Consider the following 12,373-nt stretch of genomic DNA (forward strand, 5'->3'; position numbering starts at 1 on the left):
GTAACTGTAAGTCAATATACAACTTTAATCAGCTAGTAGCAATTTGATTTTACACGAGAACGAGTCAGACGTGTGAGATTAGCCTTAAGAGTGAAAGTTTTCTAAACTCATTGATTTCAAGGGAAACAAACTTGGCTCTCTAAAAACTCCTGGTGGCGTCAGATTTTCTTTGTATTTCGTTCCTTGTTCAATTCGCCACTGTTACTGCTTTCGTTTTTACTCTCAAGACTTTGCTCAAATCTCAGAGTGATTTTCAACCGAACAGTCGCCATCCTTGCCGAAATAACCATCGAATTCGCGCATAAGTCATTTCGATTAGACTGCAATATTGCGGGCGATTTGCGCGTCGCCGATCGATCGATCGCACAGTGAAGTCTTTCACTCGTGGCTGCGTAGTGCCGACGCGGCAATAAATAAAAAGTATCGAGAGGTGCGATACGGTGGTGAGTGCGCGCCGAGATCGGGCTTACATAAAAAGGAAGTGCTTTAGCGGTGGGGTGCGGTGGGCGGTCGGCGGTAGCGGGGAACCATTGGGCGAGGATGAGGGTGATGAGGGGGAATGGCGTTGCAGCGAGTGGTGCAAAGTCCAGGCCGCTCGCCGTGAAATCGACGCTTGGGCCATAATCTGGCAGGAGTTTACGGGCAAAGTTTTCCAGAGACACGTGCAACAGCGGGGCTCGATAGGAGGGGGTCGACTACTACCAATCAATAAGTTCACCGTCTGATCTTCGGGGGCTGTAGGCTATAACTACCACTCTAGTTTCTGTTGGACGTGCAAGTCTGGGAGGAATGATTTTGGTGCCAAGGAACCTTATAAAAAAAAAAAAAAAAAAAAAAAAAAAAGAGGTGCGCGATCAATAATCAGGATTTTTTCTGTGGAAGGCGCCGTGTCGGGAAACGCGAATGGTTTCTGGATGGGATCGAAAGGAGGAAGGTAGTGGTCGAGTTGGGCCGAGGAGGTGGCGGTGTAGGATGATGTGTTGGGGAAGGGGAGGTAGCGAGAAAGAGCAGGAGGCGTTCAATGCCATACGTGTATGTACCGTATATTATGTGTATTTCATGAAAAATATAATTTTGCAGGTTTTCTTTTCGATGCAACTGTTTCGACTTATTGCGCCCATCAATCAATTCTTACGTAGCTATTGCAAAAGCGCAGATATATTATTATATACGTGTTCTTTCAATTTTCGAGCAGTTCCTCTTTTTATCCAATGAATTTACTTTCGCGCACTCAAACTTTCGCTTAATCCACGTCTTCCTTGCTGATGTTTGCAATATATTTTTTTAATCGCATTCGCAATCATTTACCAAAGGACAGCTTTTGAGCACCTGCAAAATATATAAATAACTGTACAGCAACTGTAGAATATATAAATAAATTCGGTGGAGATATTACGCACATACAGAGTGTTATGAATTATTTAATAATATTAACTTCGAAATTCAATTGTCTTATACGGTATATTTTATTTTGCGATTATTATTAACTGATTAAAGTAATCACTGGATTAAAATTCAATACTGGGCACTCTACAATTGAATTTATCATAAAAAATTACAGTTATTGGTATTTTCCCCGTTTAATTCATATTTCAAATTTAATTAAAACAGCTAACAAAAATGCAATTGATAATTGCGCTATCTGAAGAAAAATAGTATTGCAAAACCATGTCATTAAAATATTCAAAAATAATAATAGCCTCGCTAGAAGTATCTATATAATTTTATATTCTATATTTATGTATTATTGCTTAGTACGCTTAGTACGCTTAATACGCTACTGTCAATTGTCATATTGGACATTAATTTCTCTAAAAAAAAAAAAAAAAAAAAAAAAAAAAAAATAAAAAAAGATTTTTGATCTATTTTTTAAACGCATTAAAATTGTTTATTTTAAATAATAAAATTATTCACAGTAGAATGTATAATAAAAAATATAATTAAATAATACATGTTCGTGTAGATTAAATTTCAGTATACGTACGTGAGGGAACAACAAGAATAAATCAATTTTAATTTGTTCATCATAGGTGTATTGTTTAATATCAAAAATATCCAAATAATATTATATATCTTATGGGATGTTTAATTTAATTTGGGAATTCGATGGAATATTCAATTCAATATATTTTACATATAATAGATAAATCTTTTTAAGCTTTGTCTTATTTTGTTGTAAATGCATGAAGAAATATTAAGTAGTAGACGCGATTTGTTAATAAGACATAAAAATTATTAACATATTGATTGATATTAACACTGCTAATTTTGTATTTGCATTAAAAAGTTCTTATTTATAAAATAAAGTATATTGAAAGTTTTTACCTTTAATTATATTTATTATGCAATGTTTGCACCTACGTTATATATAATTCTTTTAAACTCCTTATCGCAATATATGATATCGTATTTTACTGTTATTACAATATGAGTAATTTGTATAAAGTTTTCAAAATTTATAATTTAATGAGATTAAGTCCTATCGAATTTACCTATTCCTTTGACACATTTTAATGTAATCCAGTAACAGTTAGAAGGGAATTAGCGTCATATTTATAGTACAAGTTTTGTATTTTTATTTAATTTCTTCATATATTTCTTGGATTTTTAAAGAACTGTTTATTTAAAAAAGAAACATAAGGCAACAGTCGCCCTCAATGTTTCACCCAACTTTATGAATATCGATGTAAAAAGGTAGCTGCTCGGATAGGTGGCCATTATGATATTATTTAATATCGGACGGTGGCGCTCGACAATAACTCAACGAGAGAGTGGGAAACAATAGTAATGCAACTGAAGCAAGAGAAAGTAGCGAGGCGTGAACAAAGAAAGCGCGCAATGGAAGAACGTAGTCTGCAAAATAGCAGGTAGAGTCTCGCGCGATCTTTGGCTTTTGTAAGGACAGCACACGGCCAACTCGATCGTGACAGTTGAAAAGTTTCGTATCTGCGAATCAAGGGAGACACGTGTCGCGCGAAGCTTTTGACGCGGCTGTAAGATGCTGGCGATAAAGACCGACGACCCTGTCGGCGACGGCGAACGAAAGTCGGATCGCTTTGCCTTCTTATGCGCGGCGAGGATGAACTCGCGACGAGATAGACTGCCGAGGATTCGGAAAAAGCGCGAAAAAAGAGCGATGGTCGCGCTGTCTCCGCTTTTGCTCTTAACGGGCATCGCGCGCCGATTTGCCAATTCCATCTCCATCCTTAGCCGACACGGCTTTCTCCTCATACTAGGCACCCACACGCGCGCATCTATCGCTTGGTTTTTCGCACTTGGACACGACAGGCCCCGTCAAGTGCGCCGAGAGAGGGGGGGGGGAATATAGAGATGCCATTTGCAAGCGCGATTCAGCGACGTCGTATGGAAATCACACGTGTGATTCCACAGGAGACTTTCCTCTCTCGCATTTATCTTTTCGACCTTTCGGCTTTCCAGCGCTTCTCTCGCAATTCCGTTACACAACTTACACAGAGTGCATAACTCAGACCTGGACATTGCCGTTAATTGAGCGTTTGCTCTAGTTACTAACTTTTCAGTTCGACGACCAACTCGCTCCGAAACAATCATCGAAGAATACTCTTTAACAATTGATTTTCTTTCTACCTTTTTTCTCCTTCCTCCTTTACTTTTTTCATTACCTTTTTTTTTTTTCTCTCGAGCCAACACTTAACGATAGGGGAGAATAATAGATGGAGAATAGATGAGAGAATAAATGCAATGCAAAAATAGATGAGAATAATAATAATAGTAATGCGCACCCATCCGTGCACCAATCAACAAAAGAAGTTGCTCTTACGTACTGAGAGGGACAACGATCTATCTCGAATTCTCTCGACATGCCGCGATCTCTTTTAATCGATGTACCTCCCACAATTCCATATTTAAATGCTATATCGAAGGATATATTGAAATGTCAATAATGAAGTATAATTGTCAGAGTCGCTTGGCTATTCATTTCCATTTCTTATTTGATAGGATTACCTCTCCCATGCCCAGCCCCTACCACGCCGCAATGTAAAGTTTTTAAAAATTAATTCGACATTAGGGCATGAAAGAGTGACGCTCACAAAGTTACATTATGGCTCGACGAAATAAAAAATTTGATCGATACGATTGGATCGATGATGTAGACCACTCGTGGATACTGACCGCCGTCGAATAGAAGTGTCTGCAGCTCCGCAGTAGAAAAGCCGAATAAAGTCACGATGCAGTTAATTCGGAAACAAACCGCAAAGTGCGTCGTGCCGTTGTTCCCCTCGTTTCGATCAGTTCCGTATAATGTGCAATTTCGGGGTGAACCGGGCGTTCGGTAGCCGACCCTGGTCAGACCGCAGGGTGCATCGGACTTTAACGAGCGGTAGCGTCGGTGGCGCTCGTTTCCATTGATTTTTCAGATAAAATTAAAGTCAACCTCAAAGTACGCTGCAACGAGATCTCGATCGCACTTGATAAATAGCATCAATTTTCCATTTTCCTTCGTGCCCCAATCGTGTTATCGAGCCCAGTTCAATTCCTCTTCTTGCGCACGCCCGCGCCTATAAACACCTAGAAATTCAAACGCACAATCGCACAAAAATATATAAACTTGCGTATGCATATACATACGTATATCCTTATATCCGTGTGTGCGTGCGTGCGTGTTTACACCGTAATTGCATCTTTTTAATATATCGTATGCGCGTGCTGGGAGGTAACGATTTCCCGTGAGGCGGCGGCGCGAAGCTTTTACGAGGTGCGCGCGGTCTCCCTTGTACTTGGCCTTCGGCCCCCGTCCGTCCCCTTTTATTGTTTGAACGAGGAACGAACGAGGCGCTCGTCGCGCTCTTATTAAGAAGACATTAACCGCATCTATATGAAAAGTCTCCCCCGCGGCGAGCGCCCGAGACAATAAATTACGCGCAAGGACGTTTATATTAAAGCGCAACGAGGGATTCGGCAGGGGTGGGGGATTTTCCTTTACCAGGGCGAATCAAAGTTCGCAGTTTATCGCGGTGGTGCGGCCGAGCCGCCCGAGCGCTAAGGTCTCGGGCTTATAATCTCGGGCTCGTAAACATTAAATATCGATTACCGTAATTGGCATGCCGCGGTTAGGCGCGCGAGGGACCAACCTAAGCGCGCCAAATTCATGATTATGACTGCACTAAATAATCCGCTGACGCGGGCGGCGAATGCCCCGGCCAACGGCTCCAAGGATGCGAGACCGACGCTAGTCTAAAATGGAATAAAGCCAGTGAGGTGTTCCTTGTCGGTCGGTTACTTTTGTCTTCGTCTTTTTTTTCATTGCGCTTAATCGTTCCTGTCTTCCTCGTAGCCCCTTTACAAGGAACACTCATTCTCCTCGAGCTATTTCCCTTAACTCGTCGATTTTTATCCTCGTTGCTTTGCATTTCCATTATGGCGCAACGATTACTCTGCTAACTACTCGCAATCCCGATTTTATTCGATCGCAATGAAAGTTATGTAGTTTTAACAGCATGTTACATTATCTGGGACTAATCTATATTATAATTTTTCTACTAATGCCTTACAAAAGCACTTGATAGAAAATCCATTTCCTCATTATAGGAGCTTTGAGCCGTTCAAGATTAATTTCACTTAATTTTGTTGCACGGACCAGTTAATTACACATGCATCACGTTTACATAAGCGTTAGGAGGTTAATGAACATATCGATTTATATTGCAATTGAAAAATCTGTTTATTGTGCAATTATTTCCATAAATATATATATATATATATATATATATATATTAATATATTATAATTAATGTTTATGTATTTGATTATTTACTGGATTTTATTGTTAATATTGAATTTATTCTTCATTAGGAACGTTAAACGGCAAATGTTTGAGATTATTTTATGTGCTGGGCATTTTTATTGAATATGTGTAATTATACTAATCCGAAGACCATCGCATGTTAATATTAAATAATTTCAACCATCTCGGTTTTATGAAATTTCATTTGAAATAAAAATTATTCTACCATTTAAAAAATATTCAATTATTAGAAATCCATTTTATACGGGAAACAAAAATTTAATAATTATTTTTAATGAAAAAAAGAAAAAGGTTAAAATTATGTCGATTCAGCCCGTGAAGCAAGGCATTAGCTAATTTAGTACAAATGATATCGAATTTTCCTTAAAAATCTATCGTGAAATGTATTTCAACTAATAACGTTCGTAAGTTTGGCCAAGCGTGTCATAATTCGATATTTGAAATTGAAATTGAAAGTTCCAATGCAAATGCTAAAAGAAAATTATAATTATTCTATTACAGAAATTTAGTCTTCGCATATAATGAAAATATCTCACTAGAGACAAAAAAAAACAAAAAATCATTTATTTTTACGAGTTTTATGTATTTTTATATTTCGATCATAATTCATTTAGTTTCACACGGCTACCATTTATGAAACATTTCTTCTTTATTTTAACGTTTATATCTAAATACTTGGAGAAAAAAAAAACATAAGAATTGAAATTAACGGTTTGGTTTTATAAAAAGCATTAGAAATTCTTTTGAAATACCGTGAGAAATTTTGATAAAGCATTTTACAATAGTGTATTGAAAAGATTTTCATTCTTATTTATCATCAAACAAAGATATCATAGAATGTATATCAACAAATATATCATAAAAAATATAATGCTCTTTTGCTTATCGAAAAATATGTATTTAAAGAAAATTTAAGAACATTTGAAAAAATTATAGGAAAAATGAGAAAAATCTTCTTGCTGTAATCTACTATCTGTGTTGAGATAAATGGAATTAATATATTGTATTTCATCTAAAATTTTACATTTTCATTGTACACGGACGGAGAAACGCGTCTATTCATACAATTTTTCAACGTATCCTAAAATTTTTACCCAGTAACTCATTTCCATTCGTATGACTTGAACACATAAAGCTCTTTGAAACATTATTATCAAATTGATAAAATAAAAAAATAAAAAAAAAGTGATATCTTTTGTACATACAAATTTGTAAATACAACCCCAATGTTGCGTGCATTTGTCAAAATTTATTATAACATATTATTCCGAATATTATTTATTATAGAGGAGCTTTATTTGCTCTTTTATTTGCTTCATAAATGGGGCTATCGAAAAAAGTAATCCTTATCGATATTACGAGAAACAGGAGGAAATCAAAGTCTCATCAGAGATTTGAGATCTCTTTTTTTCATAAACATACTGCCAGCCAAGGATTTTATGTTCTTGTGTGCCAAGTTATCAATTGTAGTTTTTTCCCTATTATTGTTCCATCAAACTGAAAAAGTATGACGATAGATACAAAGTCGATGCTTACGTGAAAGGAGCATCAGTCAGTATCACTTGTCAAAGTTGACTGATGAATCGCCGGATGCGGAAGTGCGGAAGATGCGCGGCAATGGTCTTCAGTCTCGCTGGCATTTCGCCCTCGATACATATATGTATAACATGATATTTAAATATCTCTCTCTCCCTCCCTCCCAACCTCCCTCCCAATCACTCCACCATCCCACCCCAATCCTCCATCTCTCTTTCGCGTGCGCCTTTTGTAATTCTTCCTTCTTTACACTTTGATAAATATATTCTCGCGCTTCGCATTTTCAGCGACTACTAATGCATATATACATGAACACATGCAAAAGAACTTGCTGAGTAATTCGGCAGATTAACAATAACCTAGAGAATAAGGCGTGAGTAAGAGCACTTAATCTCCCGAGAAGAGAAGGCGCCACGATGCGAATCAGCCGTAACTGGATACGTAGAAGAGAAGAGAACCAGCAGTGTGAAGTAGTAGCGGTTTGGATGAGGAGGAGACTACGAGGAAGAGATAGATAGATAGTGAGAGAGAGAGAAAGAGAGGGAGAGAGAGAGAGAAAGAGAGAGAGAGAGAGAGAGAGAGAGAGAGAGAGAGCGCGATAGAAGGAGAGATAAGGTGGGTGAATGCGACACAGCAGAAAATAGAGGGAGAGGTGGAGTGCTGACGCGCTCAGGACGCAGAGGGTGGAAATTGCGACGGAAGTATAATCCATGACGAATGACGCCGCAAAATAATCCTCTGCGCGTTTCTGCTCGTTCTTCGCTTCTTCTCTGTTCGCCTATATATACATAAAGTACACGTATATGTGGGATATTTCGTGCTGGACGTGTTTCCTACTTATTGCGCTTTCTATTAAACTTCCTCCCTTCCTTCATCACACACGCTCTCATTCTCTCAATCTCTCTCTCTCTCTCTCTCTCTATCTCTATCTATCTCTCTCTCTCTCTCTCTCTCTCTCTCTCTCTCTATCTATCTATATATATATATATATATACTCCACAGACAGCGTGTGCATTATATCGCTGACCCGGATGCACGACGCGATGTGATTCGACGATTCGTCTCCTCTATTTGCAAGAGAAAGAGATCGAGAGAGAGAGAGAGAGAGAGAGAGAGAGAGTGAGTGAGGAGCTCACGGGCTAGTAAAAGCTTTATATTGCTACATGACTATATCGTTGAGAGCAAGTGCTCGCATTGCACTCGACGTCTTTACTTTATCCTAATACCACGTGGGTATATAAAAGCGCAAGTCATTGATATTTGGCTGAATCATTTTTGCGTTTACGCTTATTGAGTAGATGAATGGAGGAGCTACTAACATCTAGATGATTGCGATTGATGCTTCATTACTATCGCCATACAAAGAAATCATATTGTTTTCCAATACATCTTGTAGTAGAATATTGCTAATGCCGGATAAAGACTGATATGTGCATATTTTTAGTTTGAATTGTTATTAGAAATTTAGGAAAATATTGTTAATAACTGCAAATTCAGCTAAGACGTACGTACTAATGTTTTAAGATGATTAAAAAGCTGCCTGTTGGAACACGAACTTGGCGTAGTCTATTGAAAATTTGACAGAAAGCCGATATATATTTTCAGAAAAATATATTTTTGTTTTTTATCTTATCATTATCATTATTATTTAAAATAATTTTATTAAAAAGAATTCCTATACAATAGCTATTCAATACATAACTATTGATTTTATAAATGAATTTTAAATAACTTTTTATTTTTAAAATAACTAAAAATTTTACTATACTTATTAATATTCTTTTATTATGGGGGATTACTTATTCCATGTGTTTTCATGAATATTTAAAGGATTTTACTGATTTATTAGCAATATAATAGAAATATTAATAATAACCGTTCGATAATTTGTAACGAAGAGCAACATTTAACTTTCAATTTGTCAAATAACTAGTTAAATTCAATACTTTCAAATAACGAGTTTTTTTTTTATTTCATATTACTTTAACACGTGACATTTAACACTGTTCAATTGACTATAATGTTTATTACACATATTTCCACAAAAAGTAAGTTAAGTTTATTATAAAAATATAAACAATAAATAATACTGAATAAGAGTAGGGCAAAAATTATTTCTAGAAGCTTAAAATCAGTGATGTGTTAAAAATAATGATATCTATCATCATTATCACATTATACAAATCTCATATAATTGTTTTCGTTATATTTCTCCTGATGTGACGTATAAAAATATTATAGCTCATAGAGTATAAAATAAATTTTATATTCTGATGCTAGTAAACTTTTATTAGCAAGCAACTATGGACATACTCTAATACGAACATAATAAAATGTTTAATTATTAATTTAAATATTTAATATTATGATTTTTAGATTCATCTGTCACGTTAGGAAGGCTATTTCATTTTATGTTAACTTTGGCAACTTAACGGTAGCACATTATTCTCGGAAGAGTCAATAGTTAAGACAATATTCGCGTTTCGAAAGTAGTACTTGTTATCATTAAGAATTTACGAGGCGCAAGGCTTGTTTCATATATTTTATATCTGTACGATAGTTAAACAACTTATTATATTATATCTCTGCGTAATTCCATCGCTTAATAAAGTTCTATTGAAGATAAATGAGAAAACGTTTGCAAATTTTTCGTGCTCGTGCACCTAGAAATACTTTTATATGACTTCAGTAGTAAAAGTTAGCAGATTAAATTAAATAAATATCGACGTTGTTAAACAAATGCATTGAATAATAATGGAAAGGACCATTATTATTATTTTTAATAAATGCGAGATTTACTTGATTAAATTCGATAGCCCGAGAGCATTGAGACTAAAATCTGTTATTACTTTTTTTTTTATATATAACACAATTGTCTATTCGATAGTGCATACGTTAGTTATGAATTTTTCTTACTTCTTACTTTCTTTTTAACACACTGCTGTCAGTACAATGCGAAAGATATTCGATTTGATTGTTCGGGAGACAACTTTTTGCCCTCAGATTTTCTCTTCCCAACTGAATTCGTGATTCCTATTCATGATTCCTAGAAATTTAGCACCTACGCTAAATAATATACACGGCATTATCATCGCCATAAATACATAGATCTCGACATTCTTCGACCTTCCTTCATCACTTGATTTTCCTACAAATTTATGATTATTAGCAAAGAGGAAATCCTCACCACCCGGCCAACTTAGTGCTTCTTCGTTTATCATCAGATCGTCGATGACTCGCTCCGTATACCGCACTTCGTTGTTCTTATTTCGGGTGATTGCTCACGCTACAGTTACTGGATTGCAGTTTCATTCCTTGTTTCGCTTGCAGGTGCCGTATATTCCATATCCTTCTTAGTGGGTTAAACAACGGTGGCGTCCCGTCGCATTTCTCCGATTTATTATTAGCATATATGATTAAGCCATTGAGTAGATCAAGATATTATTGTATTATTATATTACACGACTACATATTAAAATACTTATTAATTTAGAGATAATTGGGATGCATTTAAAACCTACACACTTTGAAATATTTTTTACTCAATGGTTCATAATGAATATTGAAATTAACAAAGAATATATGAGAAGAATATGGGCTTTAATATTTTTAACAGTGTTTTATTTCATTAATTTATTTATTATTAAATGCGTAATTATGCATGAATTACCGAAAACAGCTTTTTGTAAATTATGAATAAGTCAGTAGCAAAGGATAAATTAAAAATAATTTTATAATAAAAAAGTTGTAAGCGTATTAGCGATTTACGTGACAAGCGTTTAAATGCAGTTGGAAAATAATGTAACCGCTGGGTAAAAATTGCATTTAAACTGGCTAATGAATAATAATAAGTGAAAGAATTAATTTTAATATTTATTAAATATTGAATAACTTGACAAAGCATATAAGTTAGAAGCTAAATCCCTAAGTATATTCTGTTATTTGTCATTATTAGCATTATAGTGTTTTGTAAAATATTATATACTTTAAAATAAGATATCCTTGGAATATTTAAGATATTTAAGATATTTAATATCCTTGAATTCTATTAAAACAGTCGAATAATTATGAAAAGCGTTTATCGTACGTCCATTTACAAGATCATCGGTAATCATATTTTAATATCAAATCAATATTCAAATTTATTGTATATAAATGGGACTGAAAAGTGCAATGTAATCGCAATTTAACAAGTTGGTCACTAGCTAAAATTTATATAAATTAAATTTATTGCTGTTTGAACGTCAGATAATAATAATGCTTTTTATTTAAATTAATGTCATAAATTGTCGATAAAAATTACAACTAAGGCTTTCGTATTAGCTTACGATTTGTGAGTAAACTTTTGGAAAAATCGACTATGACTATTTGCAATTTTTCCAAACTGTTACGAGTTTAATATTCGGATTATAGGAGTCCCAAAATTTCGTATATAACCATTTAAAAATTTCATATCCACTTTCATTAAAACTTTATTCACAAACGATAGAGTTTCATGGCAACGTAAATTGTCATAGTCAATTCGGACTTTGGGAACTATGGGCATTGAGAACATTCTAGACCAATGGAAAGCGAAAAAGAGCAAAGCATCATTGCTTAAGTCAATGCTAATCGAGACTCTTTTGCTCTTAATGGAAACTTAACCGATGATAGAGGTGTTGAGCTTATCAAATGAACACTGATTTTAAATATATCGGATACGTTTTTCCTATTTTCCAATGAAACACTTATTTTGGCGATATCTTCTATCATTATTGACAAAATTCGATTTGCATACATCGTCCTTAAAATTTATTCTAATATAATCAATCATTAAAATGTATTTTATTGTCTAAGTATTGCTATATTCTCAAGTGACATTAAATATCATTAAAAAATTTCTATTCAATGAATTATTACAATGATCTTTAATTGACTAATGTTTAATAATTTAGTGTTTAGAAATAATAGAAAATAGCAATCGCACCGTCCGATGAACGATGAACGGACATAAAGAGAAAATATTACACGGACGAAGATAAATCAAAGGATGATATTAGTAAATTGTAGTAG

This window comes from Ceratosolen solmsi, unplaced genomic scaffold (assembly GCF_000503995.2).
Source record: "Ceratosolen solmsi marchali unplaced genomic scaffold, CerSol_1.0 scaffold35, whole genome shotgun sequence".
Classification (NCBI taxonomy): Eukaryota; Metazoa; Arthropoda; class Insecta; order Hymenoptera; family Agaonidae; genus Ceratosolen; species Ceratosolen solmsi.